This window comes from Jaculus jaculus, chromosome 1, assembly GCF_020740685.1.
Source record: "Jaculus jaculus isolate mJacJac1 chromosome 1, mJacJac1.mat.Y.cur, whole genome shotgun sequence".
In the NCBI taxonomy this organism is placed as follows: domain Eukaryota; kingdom Metazoa; phylum Chordata; class Mammalia; order Rodentia; family Dipodidae; genus Jaculus; species Jaculus jaculus.
Genome location: NC_059102.1, coordinates 134,852,134 through 134,875,477, shown reverse-complemented (window position 1 = coordinate 134,875,477; position 23,344 = coordinate 134,852,134). Strand labels below are relative to the sequence as shown.

General features: G+C 39.4%; 1 pseudogene; it reads left to right on the top strand.

The window, feature by feature from the left end:
* The first annotated feature begins 22,947 nt into the window (after positions 1-22,947).
* The window catches only part of LOC101604383, a 12,287-nt pseudogene continuing 11,890 nt past the window's right edge, over positions 22,948-23,344 (top strand).

Here is a 23,344-nt window from a genome sequence, read left to right as displayed (position 1 = left end):
ACTTATATACCACTTATAGCCAGAGGACATTATTTCTGATAAAAGTAAAAGGTAACAAGAAAAGAGTCCGTTTCAGATTCCACAGACCGTTGAGTCTTTGGCTCTTACCAGAAACTGGCTAATTTCAGGGCTAAGAATTGCTCAGAAGGCATTGAACCCCAAACAAGAATGTCTTTAGAATCATAAGTCCATAGCTAGACAATGCTAGAAATGATCTTGGGTACAATTTGGTTCTGGCTTTTCACTTTGAAGGGTTAAATGACTAGCCTAAAGTCACACAGCTGGTTATGGACAGATTTGGATATAGGCTTCAGTTTTCCAGACTTCTAGGCTCATTTTCTGTCCTCTCCCTGCGATGCCTCCTTGGGCTTCTCAGCTGTTGCCAGAGCCACAAGAGCATTTGCATCTCAGTAAACAGCCCATGGAAATAGATATTCTGGTCTTCATTCTTGTCTCTCATAATCTGAATCCATAATTCCCTTCCATATAGTGCAGAGAAGTGCTTCTAGTCTGATTCCACCTTCAAAACAAGGGATAAGCTTTGATTTTTTTTCCTCTGAACATGTTGTTTATATCTAGCTTCGTTCAGTTTGTAAAGTTTTGCCCTATTTAGGTACAACTTTAACAAAGGATAAAATGCTGACCTTCATATAAACGCTTCATTTTATAGATGGCTGGATTAAGATACACATGAAATGGGAATATGTTCTACAAAGGCAAAGCTTTGTAAAATCCAAGGCACCTGACACCTCTTCCAGAGCTCTTCCTACTTAGCCACTTTGCCTCTGCTTTTAGAAGGAAGTGTGTGGTTCCAGTAAGATATTCAGCACTGTTAGGAGATATTTTTGAATGGTAAAACTTAATAAGAGTATGGGATGAAACATCTTCCCACTAGTGCAGTAGTGGTCTGACCGATGGCATCAAACAATTGTTTTCTGCTTGGGGGGAATCCTTGCCTGGTACTGTAAACCTGATTATGAACATCACATGGCTACGGATGTCACAGGTGCTAAGAGGTAACCTATTATCTTTTTAAATCCTAAATGGACAAGCTGTCAAACCACTTTCCATATATTTATGTTTAAGCCCAGAGATTAGTGCTGCTTTCAGTCTAGATCACAGAAGTTCCTTGTTTCTGTGGGCAGATGTTAATGCAGAGATGCATAGCTACAAAAACTGCTGAGAACAAGTGACTAAGTGTACTCAGCCTTATATGGGTATATCAGCTCCTTCAAAGCTCAGAGGACACTGTGGGAAAGGGACTGAAAAAATATAACACCCAGATGATGGGAAGGATTGCTGTGGAATTTTGCCTTCTGGACATGACATGGTCTTCACACTCACAACATCACAGTAACGGTGGTTCCCCACACAAGATTGGCCTCTTTTGACATTCCATCATGGATAGGGGAGACAACACTCTTCCCAGAGTATTTATTGCCATTGAATAGTTGCTGGGGAGAAGGAGTCATATTCATTAATCTTGTGGCTACTGATAACTTGCCCATACTCCAGTAACTAACTCTCATCCAAACTCATGTAAGCAACTCCAGTTTAACTCAGTGAGTCAACCAAAAAAGAAAAGAGACATGGCTGAATAGATGGCTCAGCAGTTAGGGTGCTTGCTCTCAAAGCCTAACAATTGGAGTTCAATTCCCCAGTACCCATGTAAATCCAGATGCACAAGTATTTGGAATTCATGTGCAGTGGTTTCTGGCCCTGGCATGCTCATTCTCTCTTTCTCCCTCTTCTCTCTGTCTCTCTCTGCATGTAAATTAACTAATTAATTAAAAATACCTTTTATAAAACTAAAAGAGACATGAAAGTAGACAGGGAATTAGTTGGAAAGAGGACAGCACTTATTAGGAGGGAGATGAGAAAGTAGTGTGGGGCGAATGTGAAAAAAAACACTATATACATGTATAAAATTGTTAATAAAATAATAATTGATAAATAAAATGAAATAACAAATGTCATACTTTGATATTATGTATTAATGATGAAATGAAAATAGAAAATAAAATAAAATGAAATAACAAAGAATGCTGGGGTAACAGCAAAACAACTATTTAATCTTTATGAACAATTTTTCTCATATGAAAAATGGCTATGATATTAGGTAACTCAATGTTGTTAAGGACTAATATAGTGTACTAGTATACTATTGAGGGTAGATTTAGTGGTAAATAAATCTTAGTTATCATGATGGAGAAATAGAAAAAGAGGAGGATAGAAGAAGAAAGAGGAACTGTTTTGATCACTTTAAAGTTTAATTTAAGGGGACGTTGACTCAGGAGAACATGAGAAAAGGCAGCCCTGTCTCACAAAGTTGAATCCTGTGATATAGAGATGCAATTAAAGGATGAAACAACGTTCTGTATCCATGAGCAGAAGCCAACTCGGAAGCAAGTTTCCTTCTCATGTATACAGGATGTTCTGTCATCCTTTAAGGGCATGTCTACATCAAGAGACTCAACTATGTGAGACAGGGATAACTTGATTTCCCTTGGTCCCATGAATAAAACATTCCTTCTCCTCTCAACCTCCTTCTTACCCTCCCTTTGTATCATAATAACTAGTTTTTATGAACATTGGCTTGATCTCACTTATCTACCACTTACTAATGGCTCACCAAGTACTCTGCTCTACACTGCATCCTAAATTTGGAACACCTATTAATTTGTTGCTTTGTTTTGTGTTTGTTTTGACATAAGATCGTCCTGTATACCCAAAGTTGGTCTAAACTCACTATGTATTCCATGATGATCTCAGAGTTACAGTTTTCCTCATCACCTTCATAAGTTCTGGGAATACATCCATGTGCCAAAATACCTGGTTTCTTATTTGACTGTCAACCACTTTTAACTGAAGTGGTTCCAATGATTACTCCTAAGTTATAGATCCATAAACTGGGGGTGGAGAAATTCAGTAACTTGATTAGGGACCAACAAGTAAGATATGATGAATTCTGGATTGGTTCTCAGATTTTACCATTTTAATGCCTATAATACTACCGTAAAGCCTCCGAAGCCCTTGTTCCATATTAAAGGTTTAAAGATTTAAGGGAGATTCTGAACCAAGGACAGCACAGCTTTTATTTCCCTTCTTGGAATGGAGCCATCTGTGGCTCATTGTCTAAACACTATGCCCACTCTCCACTAATCCTGAATGAGAACCATCCAGAACCACAATGTCCAAATGTCCAGCCCGAGGGGAGCTTAACTGAAAGAGCAAGAGCTAGAACAATAAAAGCAATAATGCCACCCTGAAATTTCCCAATTTCCCTGCTATTTTGTGTTCATGTTAGAGCATTAAGAAAGGCTGCAGGGATGGGGCAGTAAAGCAACTCCCACTGCCCATTCTAATTCTCTCTCTCTCTCCTCTCTCTCTTTCTCTCTCTCTCTCTGTAATGTAGCCAGAGACTTAAATACGATTGAGTTAATCTTTGAAGAAAATAGAAAATACTGTAACAATAAAGGCCGTAACATGGTTACAAATGAGAGCTACTGCTCCCTTCTGCATTCTAAATTCCGAGGATAATTCTGCAGAGCTTCATTACCAGAGTATAATTGTGTTATAGAACTCTAAATCACCCTGCTACACTTAACTGGCAATAACATTAAGATAGCACAGATATTCATTTTAATTAAAACATAGCCTCAAACTATTTCCCTGCTAGAAGAGGCAAAACTTTCTGTCTTTTTTCCCCTTAATAGAAACTTTCATTTGTTAGCACATCTATGGCCAGCAGTAGATGGGAAATTTAAACACAATTAGAAAATCCCACCTTATAAGCCAGGAGCAGTTAATGTTTTACTGAAGAAGATGTATAGCAGGAAAGCTGGCACTGGTTCTAATCTTTTCCTGCTACGTGAGGTAGGGGCATCAACTGTTTCAGAGAGATTGAGATTCATAGGTAATAATTTTTAAAGCCATTCAGATAAGAATTGAAATGGAGTATTCCCAACATTAGCAAAATCCTCAGTCATCTACAGTTATCTTCCCCATTGCCTGTAGAAAAAAAATCCACTCATTCAACAAGTACTTACTAAACATCTGTGTTGCCTGCACACAATACCCACATGAGTAGGACCTTGATCATTGCCTGAAATATATGCCAGTCTAACAAGAGAAGAAGACATACGAGTGAGAAAATGTATTATAAACTGGTATATATGATATGGCCCCAAACAAGGGTTTTAGAGTCCCTGAAGGACTTTTCCAGACACATAAGTAAATGATGTGAGCAAAATAATTCTGGCAACAGTAAAGTTGCATGAAATTGTACAGGTTAATTTGGAGAATCTAAATGGTTCAGTATGGCCAGGATATATTATGTTAAAAAATATAGGAAAATGATGTCATTGAAGTCCAAGGTATGATCATCTTTCTGGGTTAAACAGCTAATGAATATTAGAGCTGGATACAGACTGGCTTTATAACTAAACTGTCTAGTGCAATAACTACTGATGGTTATACCTGGTTTCTGAACAATTGGTATGTGGCTAGGTTACACAGACATATGTTGTAAATAGAAACCATATGAAATCTTAAAAACAGCATGGGATAGCTTCTGAGTTAGGTGTGCATAGTACTTATCAGACATGTAATAGTACTGCTTTCAGTTTTGATCAGAGCAATTTCTTTTTCACAGATGTGCTATTGGGGAGACTCAAACTCATCAAAGTGCTAAGGTGAAGCAACTGGTAAACTCTCAGCATTAAATGGGACATCACCATCACACCTGCCAAGGCTGGAGGAACATTGCAGAAGAAGTAGAGGAAATAATGTAAGAGAAAGAGGATGGGGAGGAGTGCTTTGGAATATTGTATCCAAGTATGTGGTAGCTACTACATTCATGACTTCACACCTGCAATATATTGAGCACATTAACATGTCATTAAGAATGATGAATTAAGAGAATATATACACATAAAATAGAAAAGGGATGTGCTGGGGGGAGAAAGTGGTTCAGTGGAAGGGTATGGTGATGGAAACAAGAAAGAGTAATGGAAGGGAACTATGATCAAAATGCATTATGTACATATATATAATTGTCAAAAATAATAGCTTGTACTTAATGGATCAAAACCTTGTATAATGGAACTCAATTTTACCTACTTATTTTTAAAGGGAAAAATTAAAATATAATTGTGGTGAGTGATGGCCATAGTGTTAACAATATACCAGTGATACAATAAACTATGTCAGTAAGTTGGAGGAGTTGTCATTGGATAGATGAAATGGAATTTCTTTTTCTTTTCTTTCTTTCTTATTAATTAGTTTTGTACTCAGTGAATGCAGTCAAGTTTGTTCCATTGTTAGCCTCCTCCATGTCCTATCCCCCCACCCAGCCCTTCCCTGTTCAAGTATATGGGTCAAGCCTACCAAATCAGATATCCAGAGACACAGAGGCTCACAACACCTCATCACTGAAGCAGACCCAAAATGAACCCAACATGGCTCACGTGAGATGGAAATTCTGAGAGTGATGTTTAAATAGAAACTTGAAAACATTCATGTTGTGTGCAAAACAGACAGTGAACTTATTGCTGCTATTGATTCTACCACTAATCCTATATGTAAGTGAGTTTGCTATTAAGTAAGGTTGACCTTGGACTTCTGATTCTCCTGTCTCCACCTCTCAAGTGCAAGAATAAGAGACAATTATGGCTAAATGTATGCGATATCAAGGATCCAAACTAGGGCTTCATACATTCTCCATACGTAATCTACCAACTGAGCTACATACCCAATCATGTTTATAAACTTCTATTAACTTACAGTAACATTGAACATACCAGAAAATGTATAGCTTTCAAAAATTATTCAGGCTGGAAACATGTCTTAGCAATTATGGTGCTTGCCTGCAAAGCTGAAGGACCCTGGTTCATTTCACCAGGGCTCATGTAACCCAGATGCACAAAGTGGCACATGCATCTGGAATTCATTTGCAGTGGCTGGAGGCCCTGTTGTGTCCATTCTCTCATTTTCCTTTTCTCTCTCTCCCTCCCTTTCAAATAAATTAAATAAAATATTTTTAAAATATTCTTTTTAATCCAAACCCAACTACCTTAATCTTGGACATTGATTCTGCTTCTGTGGACCACATTTGCATGTACAAAGTGGAGAAATGCTCTCCCTCATTTATTTTAACATGATGTGAAGCAACACCTACATGAAAGCACTTAAATCTTATTTTATCATCATATTTCTCCAATTTGTTGCTGAAGTTGTATACAATGAAAAAAATCAACACCCAATGTTTTCTAGCCATCACAGACACTTATCACACAGTCCTGTCCATGATCAGTATTCAATGAAAAGAAATGGCTCAAGATTCTTTACTTATTATCTAAAGAAAATAGAAAAAGTGTATTTATAAGACTAGGCATTTGGGGCATATTTTGAGTCTCTCTCCCATCAATTGGCCATTGTCTTCAAGAAGTCTTTGTTGCCAGATTCCTTCCAGTTAATTATAATTCCAAAGTGCTTTTCCAGTCATTCTCTTTAGCTACATTTGTAAAGTTATTGACAGTTGACACAGTGCTTCTTCATCCATTTTTCCATTACAATTGCTCTGCAAAGTGATAAGAATGAGGCAAGATACAAAGTTGCCTGTTTGACCTAGTTATAAATAGTACTACTGATCTTTAAAAGTCTGGTCCTATAGTATTTCTCAGCAAAATATAGTGAGAGTTTATTGTCAGAGTATTGAATCTTGAGTTATTTTTAAATTTCTTTAGAACTTGACCCCAACCATATACCAAGTATATTCTCTGTGTCATGGCATTTTCTTATGGGCATCTATTTATACTTTTGCACTCAAAAATTGTGTTGGAGTAACTGGACACATTTGTTCCACTCTAAGGCTTCTCAAGAGACTTATATTCTCTCTCAACTGTTTTGCTAAATCCAAGTTGTAAAGTACTCAGGGTTTGAACCTCTTCATTGTGTGAGAAAGGCACTTGTTATCTTCCAGAGCTCCACTATGGATGCTTTGAGAAGAAAATAGACAGTGCCTTCAGGCTTCCAACTAAGATTTCAAATATTTCTAATTTCTTCAATTTAGCTTCATTTAAATTTCACTGAGAGGTAATTGCACTGAATTAATATAGTTACAATTATGCTGAAATCAATCCATTAACATCTCGAAAATTCTTATTAATCTGGAAGCAATGTTATGGATAAAAACAGAAATACATCCTCTATTTGGAGTGTAGATTAATATAATAAGAATGCTGGAGTTTAATTTCTCCAGGATATAAAATGCTTGAGACAAGAGACTATGAGTGGGTTTTCTGTTTTCTGGCTTTAAAGTGCTGCTTTGAGTGCGCGAAGATAATATTTGCATGTAAAAATACCTGGATCTTCTTGTCCTCATTCTGATTTCATCAAAAGGAACCTGATTAACCATCTAAGTCACAGAGCTATGGTCTTGTATGTAGCTTTTGCCTTTTAATTTCTCTCTATTTTCCTTCCTACAAATATGCTTGACACCAGGAATGTGACACCTCCTTTTCTTTCTCAATTTTATACCTAGACAGTTCTTAATGTTCAGTAATATACTCAATAAACTTCTGATGTCTATGAGGGCAACCACAACAAAGGCAACGATGATGATTGTTCTAAACCACCAGTAAGTGTGCTTGTGCTTTTAATATAGTAGATGGTTTGAAATGATGTGTGCCTCAAGGAATTTAGAATCAACTCTAAATACATTCTGGGGTTATGTAAAGTACAATTGAAGCATTTATTCTTTAAATGTCAAATATGCCACGTGTTGACATCCATATCTGACGACTATTGTCTGACAACATTCATTCATTCAGTGGTTATTTATAATGTATCAATGGTCTCCCTGCTAGAATGTATTAGTAATTGAAATGGCATATGCCCTACAGGCAAGGAGACTACAATTTAGCAAGAAAAAGCAAAACATTAAAGACATCAATAAATGTTTAATTTGAAACTATGATTTGTAAAATCACACTTCTTGCAAGTAGTAGGATGAAAATGAACAAAGAGCAGAGGAACCACTCCAAGTGGATCCTTTCCTTGTTATCCTGTAGCACAGATCTTGGAGATAGTGCACAAGATAAGATTAGATAAGTCAGAAGGGGCCAGATTATGTAGAGTTCATAGGTTTGAAAGTTGGCCAGCTTTGTTTTAAGCATAAAGGAAAGCCCCTAGAGCATGTACAGCTGGAGACTGACCTCCTGTGATTATGAATCTAAAGTCTTCCTCTGGCTGCTTTACAAAGAAGAGATTTGGTGATGGTAGGAAAGGACAAATCCATTGTAATTATATAGGAGAGAAACAGTAGAGACTGGGATAGAATGGAGGAAAGAAAGGTAGAAGGATGTTCATTGGAAGTACCTTCTATAAAGTTGAATTGGCAGAAATCTTGGTAAGTATTTGGATGTCCTCAAGAGAGCATAAAGCCAAGTATAATGTTAAGGTTTGGAGTCAGTGCAGTCATATAACAGCAGTGCCATTTCATAAGATAGTAGGAAGACCAATGAACATGATTATTTACTAGTTTGTCCAAGTAAGGAAAAAACTCTAGGTAGACATATAAATCTGGAGTTCTAGAATAAAATGGTAGTGGAGTTTTTCTCTAGACTTTATCAGCCTAGAGATAGTAAAAGAGTGAAAATGGATAGTTTCTTATCAAGAAAGTATCTGAAGAAAGGAGAATTGGATGGGTTCTTTAGCAGTTATACAATGGGTAGGGAGAGAAATATATAAATATTATCAATAAGGACAAGCTAGAAAATGACAGCTAACATCAATCTCTGACCTCCACATGTATGGTCATAGGTATACACACATACGTGCACCCTCATTCATGCACACATGCATGTAAAAACACAACTAAAATTAAATATATGCATATGTAAATATATATAAGAATACATATTTCATACTTGTGTATTGTCTGTTTTTATAAAGTTAATTAATGATATAAAACTAAGAAAGAAGAAAAGTTACAATTAACAATGAGCATATCATCTGAGAAGGCAAAGTAAACATCTTTGATGAAAGCAGTTAAGAGAATGAACTGAAAATAGAAAAGTGGTCATCAAATTGGGTTAAATGAATGTCACTGACCTTGAAAAGAACTGTTTGGGTGGGTTGTTGGGGAGAAGACAGATTATAGTAGAATGAGGATGAGAGAAGCAGAGTTGGCATGAATAGACAACATTTTTGTGAAGCCGACCATAACTGTAAGAATTAAGATATAAGGTAAAAACTGGTGAAAGATATAGTCTGGGAAAAAGTTTACTGGGCTGAGGTGGGGAGTGTGTTGGTATGAGGGAAGAAGATGACATCAGTGGGGAAGGAAATCTGGTGGCACAGCAAGTAGGTGGATAAAGGGGAAGTGAGGAAGTGAGAGATGATGAAATCAGTTGCAGGGAGCAGCTACAGATGCCATTACAAGATGGCACTGACTTCCTGCTGAGAGTGGTGACGAACAACCCCCTACTTGGTCATATCCTGGCGACAGTCTTGCTTGATGCTGCGCGTGCACATGATGTAATGCATCCTGGGCCTATCCCGTGGCCCTGGGTGGTGGGTGAGCAGGTGGCAGCCAATCCGTAGGTGTCTTGTAGTATTACACCCTATAAAAGCAGCTACACTCCTGTGCCCCGGCCCCTTCACCATCAACTTTCCTGTTAACCAAGAGGCTCTCCAATAAAGTGTGATCGAGAAGGATCTTTGTTTGCTGGTCGTTCTTATCCTGCTGGTCAGGGAGTTCGCAGCAATCAGTGATCTTAGGGAAGTACTGATCTCCAGTTTGAAGTAAAGGAGACTTCCTCACAAGTTCAGGTAGAGATGGGTGTTGTCTGTTTTGTTAGTGAAGGACTGTGGAAGCTGACATGTTATGGCAATGAACTGCATCCTAAAGCCTGAGAGGTGTGATGCTGGTACCACATCTGTGCAATAACAAGCTGACTATAAACATGTTTATGGGTGTGGCACAGATACTGTGGCATCATTGAGGATAGACATAGTGGTTTTCTCCAAATTTGATCAGATGCCTGTAAACAGGCATGAAAGAAATATTAAGGATCATTTTCTTCTATATATGAAATAATATGGGCAAATAGGAAGCAAAGTAACAACGTGCTTTTATGCTGTAGTGATTATTAGTCTATCTTCAATGAATACAAGTGCAATCAAAAGGAAGCAAAGGTGAGAGGTGGTGATGGGTAGTGCTTAAGTGGAGGAAGGGCCACTGATCTGAAAGGTATGGAGGCTATAGATTTACACTGGAGATGTGTACACAACATGATTCCTAGTGATGTAATCTAAGCTTTAGTCATACCAGTGAGTGGCTGAGGTAAAGTGAAGAAAAAATGTTTTATGAAATAAGGTCAAAAAACTGAATTGTGAATATCAGATGAGTTGCCCATTTGGATTTGGAAATTTTCAAAATGATAATAGATAAATGGAAAAGTAGTAAACAGTCTCCCAGGAATTAGAAATAGACAGATGGTTGGTAGATAACCACCACAATGAGGTAAGAAGCACTGAATTTGTTTCAAAGATTGGGTGTTTCCAAAAATCAAGAAGTAATAATGAACAGAAGGAATACAGATGCTCCAACTACTGACTGGAATATGTGATGGAGAAGAGAAAGTCTCTCCTCACCACAGGTGGGGAGTCAACTTCACATGTCATGTCAGCTAAGAGAGTGAAATGAGAATGTTAGGGATAAAAGAAGTAATATCTATAAAGGAGAATGAGTCAGAGTTACCTTGTTCTCCATAGCCATATTAGAGGATTGGGAAGGGTGGTTTGAGCAGTTAATACACTGGATCAGCTTAAGACCTAGCCATAACTAGTTAAGAGTAAAAGGGAAATATAAATATCTAAGTGTTGCAGTCCAGTTCGCATTGCTGGTAGAAATCACCCAACCAAGAGCAGCTTCTGGGAAAAAGAGTTTTATTTTGGCTTACATGCTTGAGGGGAAGCTCCAGGATGGCAGGGGAAAACGATGGCATGAGCAGAGGGTGGACTTCACCCCCTGGCCAACATAAGGTGGACCACAGCAACAGGAGAGTGTGCCAAACACTGGCATGGGGAAACTGGCTATAAAGCCCATAAACCTGCCCCCAACAATACACTCCCTCCAGGAGGCATTAATTCCCAAATATCCATCAGCTGGGAACCTAGCATTCAGAACACCTAAGTTTATGGGGGACACCTGAGTCAAACCACCACATTCTGCCCCTGGCCCCCATAAACTGATATCCATACATGATGTAAAATATGATGCATTCATCTAACTTTAAAAGTCCCCATAGTTTTTATCAATCCCAATGATGTTCATACATCCCCATAGTCCAAGATCTTTTAACTGAGCCATAATACCAAAAAATAACCTCAAAAAACCCATAATGGCACAGAATAAATATTCACACTGCAATAGATGGCATTGGGCATAGCAAAGAAACATTCAACCAATACAAGATTTAAAACAACCAGGGCAAATATCAAACTCTGTAGCTTCAGGTCCAGCAACTCCAACCAGTGACAAATCCTCAAGTCTGATAATTCTAACCAGCAAAAAGTCTCTGGCATTCCAATTCCGCCCCTCCAGCTAGGCTACTCACAGTCCTGGGAAAGTTCATCGGGCCGGCAGCTCCTCGGCAGCCATCTCGTGGTCCTGGCGTCTCCACTGGGTCTCCACTGCAAGCCACAGTTCATTCTCATGGCCCCATGGGGTCTTTATGCAGGCAACCAGCAAACCCGCTTCACACTGACCATGGCCATTTCCAAAACACAAGACCGTGTTGCAAACTCAATAACCCTCTTTCCAGCATTTCTTATACTCCACGATACCAGGTAGGGTGCCAATTTGTTAATCCAGGGGGGAATAAAGCAGACTTTGAAGAACAGGACACTCCTTGAGCACTCAGGCCCCTTCAAAAGAGTCGACATTCTTTCTGTTGCCCCAGCACAGGTCAGCTAGCCCAGTCTCAAAGGTTGTAATCTTTCAGTTGTTGCTGAACAGGCAACAGTTCACCCAAAGGTTTTTCTTTCTGTGCCATATCCTTCTGCTCACACCAGTTCATTTCTACGCAAAGCAACCCTGCACAACTTCTCAGGACATGGGCACAAGAGCAAGCTTCTCACACAAACTGCTAGCCCAGTCCAAGCAAAGCTCTTTCTCACCCTCATAAGCCAAACCTCACAGTCCATAGTTCTTACTGCCTTCAGGTCTTTCAGCTCTGACCAGATTAGTTCATCAAGCTGTACTTACAGCACTGCAAAGCATCTCTTAGGCCAAGGTTTCAACTCCTCCCACATTCCTCTTGAAAATCAGCTCCAAAAGGCCGAAACCACATAGTTAGGTGTCCAGCAACAATCCCACTCCTCGGTACCACTTTACTGTTGCAGTCCAGTTTGCATTGCTGGTAGAAATCACCCAACGAAGAGCAGCTTCTGGGAAAAAGAGTTTTATTTTGGCTTATAGGCTCGAGGGGAAGCTCCAGGATGGCAGGGGGAAATGATGGCATGAGCAGAGGGTGGATATCACCCCCTGGCCAACATAAGGTGGACCACAGCAACAGGAGAGTGTGCCAAACACTGGCATGGGGAAACTGGCTATAAAGCCCATAAGCCCGCCCCCAACAATACACTCCCTCCAGGAGGCATTAATTCCCAAATATCCATCAGCTGGGAACCTAGCATTCAGAACACCTAAGTTTATGGGGGACACCTGAGTCAAACCACCACACTAAGCTACTTTTCCCCTATTGGCTGGTTGATTATAAGTTTTAATAGTGGATTATCTTCCGAATTCTAGCTGTATAGGCCAACCATGAATAATATGACTCCACAACCATTTATTTGTAACCTGTAAGCTCAATGTCCCTGCATAAAAATAGAAGATGGGATAATGTAAAGGGATATTTATATTTAAAAATACAGATGGACAAAATTTACTGGGCTACTATTTAGCAAGAAAGACACAGTTATATGCTATGTTTGGTTGTTACTGGCTACCAATTTGTTGATATTGAAGCTTACTGGGAATTATATATCAGTCCTAAAAATTTCACATCTCTTGAGTGGCTGCTCCATCAAGAGTCCTGGTTTACTACTACTAATGTACATATAATATCATATGAATGATATAAGGCAATGCTTGGAAAAACAACAAAAACTACTCTAATGCAAAGGAAAACTGATTAATACTCTCATCCATCTCCTTCTATCCAGAATAATACCTAAAGATGGAGCCTACCTTTCTTATTTAACTTGTAGATAAATTATCCATATCTGTGTTGCAACAGCATTTGCAGTAAGCTAAACGTCAGCTCTTTTCCTTTTCTACTCTCATGTGACATGGGAAAGATACTATGGAGGCGATGTGATAGATATATTTAAGCTGCAACTCCAAATCTCTCCACTGAGAAATGGTTATTTCCCCAATCTGCTAAAGACTCCTGATGCTGAGTTCTCCCATGATGCTACTGTTCTGAAATGGGAAGGCTTTAGATGAGCTGGCAGATGTTTCTGAGAGGCAGTGTGCTGCAATACTCTGGTGAAGTCCAGCTGGCCTCAAGAAAGTATCCTCCACAAAGACTGTGAAAGCTTCAGGAATCAAGGCAAGTGAACCCATCCCCAAATTAAGATGGTATAAGAGATTAATTTTCCCTCTCATTGCAGACTTCTTCTCTCTCTCTCTCTCTGGCTTATAAATGCCCAAGGTACAGCCACCTCATCCTCTACTTTACAAAATTGACCATTATCTTTACACTCATAGAGGTAATGTGGCTTAAACACAGGAATATTGGGGATAATAAATATTATCCCAGTAAATTTCTAAAATCAAGAAGTTTGGCTGACAATTAAAATGTTTAGCACAAATATGCAGTGCAATGACAGTTACATCACAGCTTTCATGCTCTGCCCCACTGTCATGCATTGTAGCATAGTGATTTTTAGCACTGGATGTTAAATGCAGCAAAGGCCCCTTTGTCAAAATTCTTAAGTTCAAATCCAAGCACAACCCCTTAGTCACAATTAGACAATGGGAAATATTTTTATGACACAATTTCAAACTTATAAAGTTTGTAAATAACAGTCTTTCTCTCATACAGTTATTGTAAAAAATTGTATGTTCCTAACAGTAACAGGTAATTGTTCAGTGGCTGGCATATTTAATGCCCTATTCAATGTTCATGAAAATTACTATTCCTTAGCACCTCTCTTTGTTTTCTCTAAGGAGGGCTCAATAGCTCATTAAAAATCCTCATCATAACAGAATGGCACATAATTGTAAGCTAAATATCTTCAGCAAATTGGTAGACATCAAAGTACTATGGTAGAAAACTTCCATGAATTATTCAGACAAAATAATTATTCTTTTTTGTACGTATTGTATTATGAGATGTGAAAGGGTAGTGTTACATATGTGTGACATCCAGGTCAGAAGAGAACGTTATTCTCCTTCACTCATCCATGAATTCTAAGACAGAATCTCTATGGAAACTTGAAGCTATGTATTCCTGACACCCAGTAATTCTCTAGTCTTTACTTCCAACAAACCTGGGGGTACTAGTGTACATGCCTATGCACAACTATTTACATCATTCCTGGGATCAAACTAAGGCAGTCTCGGGCCTTCTTGGGTTCTCATGCTTGCAACAAGCAATCTTACCAGCTGAGCCATTTCCTTAGCCCCTAACCAGAATTATTCTATGATCTCAGATCACCAATGAGTACACAAGTGAAACTAGCATAGCTTGCCTTTCCCAAGAAATATGGCTTACAGAAACACTCAGGTGAATCTTTCTTCCCTGAGCTTGAAGCAGTCCATTTGTCTGAGCCCATCATTTCAACTATTCATGCCTCAGCCACAAAATGAAAAGACTGGGTGAAATTGTTCCCGGTCATCACCTCTGGTTCAGATTCTGTAATCCTACACTAAGTGTTCTGTTGTGCACCAATACAATATGGACATTGCCAATGAAAGTAAGTGAAACCTCAACGTGAACTGCACAGAGATCTGGCTATTACACAATGGGAAATGTCGAGAAAACAACCTTATGGAGTGGAAAGTATTGAATTGTCTGATTATGACTTACTCTCCAATATGAAGATATAACCATGCTTGGCTGCTCAAGGGTGAAAATGTGGTAATGTGTTAAAATGCTAATGAAATTGGAATCCTATAATAGATGTTTGGAACCGTTTAGGTTATCAAGACATGGGAAGTTAGAGAGCATAGCTCATAAATCCTGATGATAAGGCCAAACTCTTCAGAATATTCAAGGCCTTTTATAGTCCAAGTCCAACTTGTCCTTTCAAGCTCATCTCCTCTCACATGCTCTATGTTCGATTCATAATGAGCCATTTGACATTCTCCACTCACAGCAGGCTCTTTCATGCCATATACAATTCTACCCTCATATGTTACACAGCTCCTTTATCATTCTTCATTCTGGAGGATTGCTCAGATGATTTCTTGCCTGGTCAAACTGCTGCTAGCGTTTGTTCATTCCAATCCATTGTCCTTAGAGCACCCATAGCCTCTTTCTTAATCTTGCATACATTATCAGCCTGGGTTCAATCTTATCAATGATTCTTTTCTATCTCACAAAAGTCTAAAACTTCAATATGACTTACAAGACCTTTATTTACCTAGTAGTTTGCCAGTACTCACATTCCATCCTGAGTTAGTTTTTGCCCTGAACATATCCTGAAGTCTTGAAATTTCTGTGCTCCAACAAGATGACTTCCCTTTTTCCTCTGGGCTCTTGCATGGTGGTCCCTCTGCCTATAATACAACCTACAAACTATAAGTTTACCTAAATCATTTCTGAAGTGTATAGACCTTAGACCCACCCATTAGGCTAGACGAGCAGACCAACAAACTCCAGGGATCTTCCCATCTTCAACTCCTAAATGCTGGGATTCTAGGCATGTGAGGCTATGCCCAGATTTTGCATGGGTACTGGAGATCAAACTCAGGCCCTCATGCTTATAAGGCAAACAGCTCTCTTGACCACAGAGAGTTCTCACCAACAAAATGAGGTTACAGCCACTAGATGTATATTCTCAGGGCTCCGTGCTTTGTCATCCATTTACCTTATTGCATCTGTATGTTGCATAATACTGTTTCCTTCATCTCATTGCTATTCAATTCCATTTCCTGAACAAATTTCTTCTTGTCAAAATTTAACTCAAATATTACCTAACCTTTTGGAAAGCTTTCCTGGCCCTACTAGGTTACTCTTTGTTCCATCTTCAGTGCTATAATAGAAATCCAAACAGAGATATGTGTTACATTAAATCCTGGAATTGACCATTATAACTCTGCTCCAGAGAGCATTTTACAAGGGACAACAAGCCACTATGCTATGCTGTGATAACAAATATGGTGGAGAAACTCTAGACCTAAAACAAATGCCAGCACCTATCTCTTGGGTAGGGAAGAATAGGACTAAGCAACACAAACACCACACACACACACACACACACACACACACACGCCCCTAAGATTTCAGATGGTCATTCTTGGAAATGTCCATTTAGTCCTCTTCAGTACACAAGGGTATTTGAAATCTTATTTTGCCAAGTAGCAATAATTTCACACATTACATGTTTAAAACTCCTAGTATGATCAGGCCAAGAGTGTAAATGTTACTTCCCTTTCATAATATAATGATCTTCCTGTTGCAATATTAATCAATAGCTAATTTTATAGTTGGACAACTGTTTTTAATAACCTAGCACTCTGGAGGCATTGTTGCACAGTCTTCAGATCAGACTCCAAAGGACTTATAACCAAAGGGCAATGTCACTTAGTTGTCATAAACAGGACCAAACCCTCATTACAGTAATTAGGAAGGGCACAGTTGTGTCCTTATGGGTTGAAAGCTTAAAAGCCTCATGTGTGGACTTGAAATGAGCTTCAAGTGGAGTCATCCAGTCACAACATTTGAAAAAATAGTGAAAGGTCCTTGAATCATGTAAAGTTGTGAGGACATAGGACTATGAGTACCTGTGTAAGTTTGACATTTTTAATTGTGCATGTATATGTGTGGTGTGCATGCTTGAGTATATGTGTGTTTATGTTTGTAGGTGAAGATGTGTGTACAGGTCCATATGCTCATGTTTGAACTTGTGTGCAGCAGGCCAGACAACAAACTTCCGTGTCACTCTCAGAAACTGCAATCCACTTCTTTTAAGGCAAGGTCTCACAATTGGACTAGACTAGCTGTCCAGCAAACTCCAGGTATTCTCTTCAGTGCTGGGATTACAGGAATGAGCCACTATACCCAGCAATTACGTGAATACTGGAGGTAAAGTATGGGTTTTCATGCTTGCAAGGCTGACTGAGCTATCTCCATAGTCCCAAATTTTGTTATTTCTTAAGAGAATCTGTCTACCCAGGGTTGGAGGTATAGACAGAACCCAAGGATTGACCAGAATTTTCCTATGAGTGTATTTTCCTTTAAGAACTGTTACCTTCCACATTCCTTACTATGGAGTATCTTGAGACTCTAAAATATCAACTCCATCAGAACCTAAGTAGTTTTCAAAGAATGGATGAAACAAAATGAATGGCAAACAATTTGTGTGTGACTGTTAATTAATGCTCATATGCTTTATATATAAGCTCTAAAAATCTGATAACTAAATTGAAATTAAGAAAAAAATTAGCTTATTACTATGTTAAAGCATCATTCTTTAATAGATATCAAAGTTCACAACATAACCCCGAGAAAACACATTTTTAAGAAAAATCTTTATTTTATTCATGAGAAAAGCCAAGCCTCAAGAAGTTAAAGGGAGCTGAGATTTTAAACATGAATCTTTAAAAATCACCACCACACTACAGCAATCCACCGATTTTCTTAATATCCTATTTCTCTATGTTGCAATAAACTATCTATTTATCATATCTACTTATTACTAAAATAATTTCCTTAGACTCATCTTGGTTTCAGAGGAACACCTTGGTTAGGTTTATGGAAGGCTTTCTAATATACCATTCTTATCTTGTCACTTGTCTGAGAGAAACAGTCATTCAGGGTAGCTTCTGCTCTTCCATCACATAGTCACACTATGCAACTTTTAACAGATTTTACCTTTCTTAAACATCATCCATTATCTTGCCCTATTCCCTCACATACCCTCTCTGCAGAAATCATTTATTGGAACTACTCTCACAGATCTCAGTCCAAATGTTTCCACCTCTCTGAAGCTCCTCGGTTCCCCTCTTCCAGCTGGAATTCTAAGAGCCCTTCTTCCTTTTCTTGTAATTTCCCCACAATGCCATTTGTGTTTATTCTGTGACCCTTACATTTTTCTAGCTTGAATAATAGATGTATCTGGCTACTTTTCCTGCTAACCTTTAAACCCTTTAAGTACAAACACAACCTCTAATGTTCCCAACCGTGCACTGTCAGATTCCTAGATTCTGTCTCACTTTGCTTCATTATTTATGATTCAACAAGTGATACTTGCCCATTTAAAGTTGCTGGTCAGTGTGGTATTCCTTTACACCATGGCTAATGGTAGAAAACAAACAGATCGTAGACAGACTCTATAGGCCATGCTTGCTTTGCAATGTTCCTTCAGTAGCCCTGCTTTTAACTCTGCATGGGAAAGGATACATTGCCAACTGGAGAATGAGATATCTCTCTCAGTCAATGTTTGTCAAGGGCCTTGATGTTGAAAGCATTATTTATGAAAGAAACACTACCCTGTAACAGAACTGAAAGCTCCTAGATTCTAAGAGGGATAGTAATGTCTTATTTTTCAGAGTTATTTTTTTTTTCCTTACTGAAGAGTTAACTGCTTTTTCAAAATCACCCCAGCTTCGTGTCTGTTAAAAGGCATGGATCATCTCTTCATTTTGGACTATGCTATAGCTCACTAAGGCCTATTGGGCAGTTCCTTATGTGCTTATTTCATTCTCATTTTCTTCCTATCCTCTTTCCTTCCCTCCCTCCTTTCCTTCTTTAATTCCATCAATATGTGTTATTCTGTTTTAGAAATTGGGATAATAATTGAATGTCATTAAAGTCATGTTAAGGGCTGGAGAGATGGCTTAGCGGTTAAGCGCTTGCCTGTGAAGCCTTAGGACCCCGGTTCGAGGCTCGGTTCCCCAGGTCCCACGTTAGCCAGATGCACAAGGGGGCGCACGCGTCTGGAGTTCGTTTGCAGAGGCTGGAAGCCCTGGCGCGCCCATTCTCTCTCTCTCCCTCTATCTGTCTTTCTCTCTGTGTCTGTCGCTCTCAAATAAATAAATAAATAAATAAATAAATAAAAAATAAAGTCATGTTAAGTTGACGTCATCACCAGTAAACTTGGGAATCTTCAAATGCTGCCCTAAATCTTTAGTCAAAAATTGTTGCCAAACTATGCAAAGTGTTAGCTTTGGTTTCAGTACAATACTGGATATTTTGAAGACCAAGGAATTGGACCTCAATCCTTGATTTTCCTAATCTTAGCACTAAATAGCTTCAGATTAAAATAGCCTAGGTAGCCTGCTCAGTCTATTCATTACACAGAATATCCAAAGCCTAGGTCTCATCACTAGGAGGTGAGGAAAACCTTTCCTGACTCACCACAAAGAGCAAAACTAATCTGTGAACTACTGCCAAATGATTAGGGCTATGCTTCACTTTTTTGTAACTCAATTTTCATCCAAAACTTTAGATATTACAATGGAAAAATTTTAACTCTTTGGAACTGAGGAGATAGCTTGGCACTTAAGAGAGCTTCCTGTGAAAGATGAGGGCCCAAAAAAGCCTGACTTCAATACCTAGCCCCCATGTTAAAAAACAAAAAAGACTGACATGTCATGCATCTCTGTAATTCTAGTTCTGTGCTATGTGTGCATGCGATGAGTAAGTGTGTGTGTGTGTGTGTGTGTGTGTGTGTGTGTGTGTACTGGGTACAGGCATACCAAAGGCCCTCACTGGTCAGCCAGACTAACCAAAATAATAGCAGCCCTGGGTTCAATGAGAGCCTTCATCTCAAGGAAATAGCATGGAAAAGTAACAGAGGAGAACACTTTACATTCTTATCTGGACTTTGCATACAAGGACACAGTTGCACACATAGGTACACACACATGCATGGACTATATGCCCTCACACATGCCAATAAAATAGAAAAAAGAAAAAAAATACCTTAAACCAAATTGCAAATTTTCATGTGTTTATCCAAGTTCAGTGTCCTCCTTTCAGGAATGAAATGTTTTCATCTTGACTAGCTAGGGAAAATCTTTAAGCTAGTCCTAGTGATAATTAGGGTAGGTCTGTCACATGCCTAATGCTGGAGATATATGCTAAGTAAGATCCTGGATCTTGGTCCTAGAAGAACTCTCAAATGAAGAAGGCAGGCAAGTAAATAATTTCAAATCTATGTGATTTAAGAAGCAGTAGAGGCAGAGCTGAAATTAAGCTAATAAGCACTGGCACCATCTCATAAGTTACTAAAAATGCTCTGAACCCTCCTGCTCTCTTGATTTATGACTGGGCTCCAGCCCCATCCATGCAGGCTTCTCCTGAAGTCAATTTCCAGGATCTACCAAGAAACCACAGGACCTTATTCCAGAGCAAAACCTGTAACCTTTCTGCTTGGCCAGTGCTTGACGTGACATAAATTTGGAAGTGTATTCAAAAGGATACAGTAGAATAGAGGAGAGAAAATGTGAGTCTTACTAAATATGTCTACATAAAGTTTCACAACAAAAGGGAGATGTTTGTGCCAAGTGAGGAAGACAAGGGAGGAAGGAAGGTTACCAAATGGGTTTCCCAGGCAAACAAAAATTGCCCTCGGTATGGAAGTGAAGAAGAACGAAAATGAGACTAGCACAGCAGATCTCAGATGAAAAGTAACCACAGAGTGCTGCAGAAAGGGAAGCATGGCACCAGTTTCTGGACATGAGGTCAAGGGGTTCATATGGCTTCCATTTCTGGGTAACGGGAAGTCCTAACTAAGATGCGACACAACAGTTGCTTCCACAGTAGAAAATGAATGGGAGGAATCTGAGTGTTAGTCTAGGTCTCCTTCATTATAGGATGTGTGTGTGTTTGTATGGGTGTATACATCTACAGAGATCCATGAGTTAGTTCTGTCTGATATGATAGAAAAATATCAGAACTTTCAGGCTGGGGAAGATGGCTTAGCAGTTAAGGCATTTGCCTGCAAAGCCAAAGGACCTCGGTTCGATTCCTCAGGACCCACAAAAGCCAGATGCATAAGGAGGAGCATGCATCTGGAGTTTGTTTGCAGTGGCTGGAGGCCCTGGCATGCCCATTCTCTCTCTCTCTCTCTCTCTCTCTCCCTCCCTCCCTCCCTTCCTCTTTCTCTTTATCTCAAATAAATAAAATATATTTTTAAAAAATCAGAACTTTTGTCTCAGTTCTTCTTATTACATTGTATGCTTTGCTAAGAAACCTCCTTCCTTATTTGTCTGCTCATGGGAACAATAAAGCCAATGTGTGTGTTGCATATTATGGCAGTCACTTTTTTCAAATCATAGCTTTTTTTTCAGAAAAATTTATTCAGAGACTATAACATGAGAATTAGAATCTAATTCTGTTCATTTGACAATGTTATAGACACAAGCAGCACACAAGGCAGAGGGCTGAGTAGCTCAGGTGTTCAGAGCTATCACTTCCAGAGTTTCATGCAGACTGGTTGTCCAGTGCTGGTCCAATTCATTAATCATCACTCTCAATCAATCTTCAAAAAGAGATAAAATGAATGTCCTCTATGCCTTTGGCCATTTTTAATAATCAGTGTTACCTAAAATAAACCCATCCTGCTATCATCTTGACAAGCACTAACAGCCGTGAAGACTCACCCACTGTCTATGTAAAGATTCATCAGCTCTGTATCATGACAACTCTCACTCAAATCAGGCTGTGTTTAGTACCCACAGTGTGCAGGTACTATGAGATGGATGCTGAAATTCCAAACACAATAAATACACAAGTGCTGGCCTGACTTTCTGAGATCTGCCCACAAAAAGGAGATAGACAGGGAAGTCTGCTGTTCTGCCAGTTTTCTCGGCATAGGTTGTTTCTTTCTCCCAATGATGTTAACCCAGATCAATATCGCCAGGATAAACTTTATCTTCCTAAGTTCATCAGTGTGTTAATGTTAATAATATAATCGGGAGATTTCACTAATGAATATATTTCTGGTTAAACAAGAATCCCTGATTATACAAAAGTCTTTCCTGAGGACTCATGGATGTTTATCAAGAGAAGGCTACCAAATTCAGTCAACCCAAACATTTTTGCTGTAGGTCTTCTCAAGGGTGATGTTGTACTCTAGAAAATACACATGGGATAATGCTGCTCAGCCTTTCCTATGGCCTCAAGAGCATATTTGGGGGTATTCATTCTAATGAAATTTCTATTTATTTATTTATTTATTTATTTTGGTTTTTCAAGGTAGAGTCTCACTCTAGCCCAGGCTGACCTGCAATTCACTATGGAGTCTCAGGGTGGCCTGGAACTCATGGTGATCCTCCCATCTCTGCCTCCCCAGTGTTGGGATTAAAGGTATGCGCCACCACGGCCAGCTGTTTTGTTTCCCCCCTTTTTCGAGGTAGGGTCTCACTCCAGCTCAGGCTGACCTGGAAATCACTCTGTAGTCTCAGGGTGGCCTCAAACTCATGGCAAACCTCCTACCACTGCCTCCCAAGTGCTGGGATTAAAGGCATGTGCCACCACACCCCGCCTAATGAAATTTCTTTACACTTCCTAATTTGAAGCACATCTGACATTTTAAATTATCACTACCATGACAATGGGTTTTCAAGCCTTGACATTTCAGTAGTTTGATAGTATCATGACTAGAGAGTCTACTGTAAATGTTAAATAATTTATATAGACGGCTCAATAATTCAAATCTGGGTGGAGAGCACAGGTGCCTACAGCTAGCTCCTGTGCAATGGCTCCGGGAAGCGTCTCCTCCTTCTCCTCCCCAACCGCTACATTGGAGTCACCAGAATCCCTGAATCTCACAAGCCAGGTCCCAGCCACAGCGAGGTCGTCGCAGGACACCGCGATCCCTCGATGCTGCGTACGGTTCTGAAGGCACTGCAGGCTAGGAAACAGCGCCAGGGCACGTGGGTGGTGGCTGTCAAGGTCTACATCCTACAGAAATACCCGACAGTGGATGTCACCTGCTGAAATGGGCCCTGGACACTGGCATGCGCCGAGGTCTCCTGACCAGGCCGGCCAACTCCAAAGCCAGGGGGGCCATTAGCAGCTTCAGATTGGTTCCTAAGAACAAGAAAAAGAGCTTGACCAAGAGGATGGGCACCCTCACAGCTCCCAGGAGAGCC